Here is a 1,236-nt window from a genome sequence, read left to right on the forward strand (position 1 = left end):
TGAAATGTGAACGCTTTAGTCTAATCCAATGATTCTCTAAATCAATGGTTAAATCCTGAAGAGGCCTGGGCATTTGAAGATTTATAAGGTTCCTAGGGGATTCTGGTTCACCCCAAAGAAAGTTGGAGCTAACAGAGCATGGACTAGGACAAAGGAATTCAGAAGCAAGCAATGGATTTCCCCAAGATGTCATTTATTTTCTTCTCTCTGCAGATTAAACACTTGTTAACTGCATCCTACCTCCAGCCACTAATGTGATGAATACGAGTGTGATTGAATTCATTCTGTTTGGGTTGACACAGGATGCTGGAAAGCAGAAGGCAATATTTGAAATCTTCTTGATTCTTTACCTTGTGACTCTGTTGGGGAACTTTCTCATCGTGGTGACTATTAAAACAAGCCAGACCCTCGGGTGTCCCATGTACTTTTTTCTGTTCTACCTGTCCTTTGCTGATGCTTGCTTCTCTACAACCACAACCCCCAGATTGATTGTGGATTCCCTTTCTCAGAAGAAGACCATTTCCTACAATGAGTGTATGACTCAGGTCTTTGCAGCCCATTTCTTTGGGTGCGTGGAGATTTTTGTGCTCATCCTCATGGCCTTTGATCACTACGTAGCCATTTGTAAGCCCTTGTGATACACAGCTATCATGAGCTGGCATGTCTGTGGTGTGTTGGTGATTCTGGCCTGGGTGGTGTCTTGCATCCATTCTTCAGCACAAATTTTCCTGGCTTTGAGACTGCCTTTCTGTGGCCCAAATTTGATTGATCATTATTTCTGTGATTTGCAGCCCTTGTTGAAACTTGCCTGCATGGACACTTATGTGATAAATTTGCTAGTTGTGTCTAATAGTAGGGCCATCTGCATGGTGAGTTTCATAATCCTGCTTATCTCCTATATTGTCATCTTATATTTTCTGAGAAACCACAGTGCAGAAGGAAGGCAAAAAGCACTTTCCACGTGTACCTCCCACTTTATTGTGGTTGTCATATTTTTTGGTCCATGTATATTTATATACACACATCCACCAACCACCTTTCCAATAGACAAAATGGTGGCTGTGTTTTATACAATTGGGACACCTTTGCTTAACTCTCTGATCTATACACTGAGGAATGCAGAAGTGAAAAATGCCATGAAAAAATTATGGTGTAGCAAAATATGACATTAGTTAATAAATGATATGTATCTGTTTCTTTAACCATTTAGTTTTTGTTGCATGAACTAGAAAGTAT

The 1,236-nt window shown here is 40.3% G+C and overlaps 1 pseudogene; it reads left to right on the forward strand.

The window, feature by feature from the left end:
• Positions 1 to 257: 257 nt before the first annotated feature.
• LOC116464726 (olfactory receptor 4C11-like) lies at positions 258 to 1,166 on the forward strand (annotated as a pseudogene).
• Positions 1,167 to 1,236: the final 70 nt, after the last annotated feature.

The sequence above is a fragment of the Hylobates moloch genome, unplaced genomic scaffold (assembly GCF_009828535.3).
Source record: "Hylobates moloch isolate HMO894 unplaced genomic scaffold, HMol_V3 SCAFFOLD_1447, whole genome shotgun sequence".
In the NCBI taxonomy this organism is placed as follows: Eukaryota; Metazoa; Chordata; class Mammalia; order Primates; family Hylobatidae; genus Hylobates; species Hylobates moloch.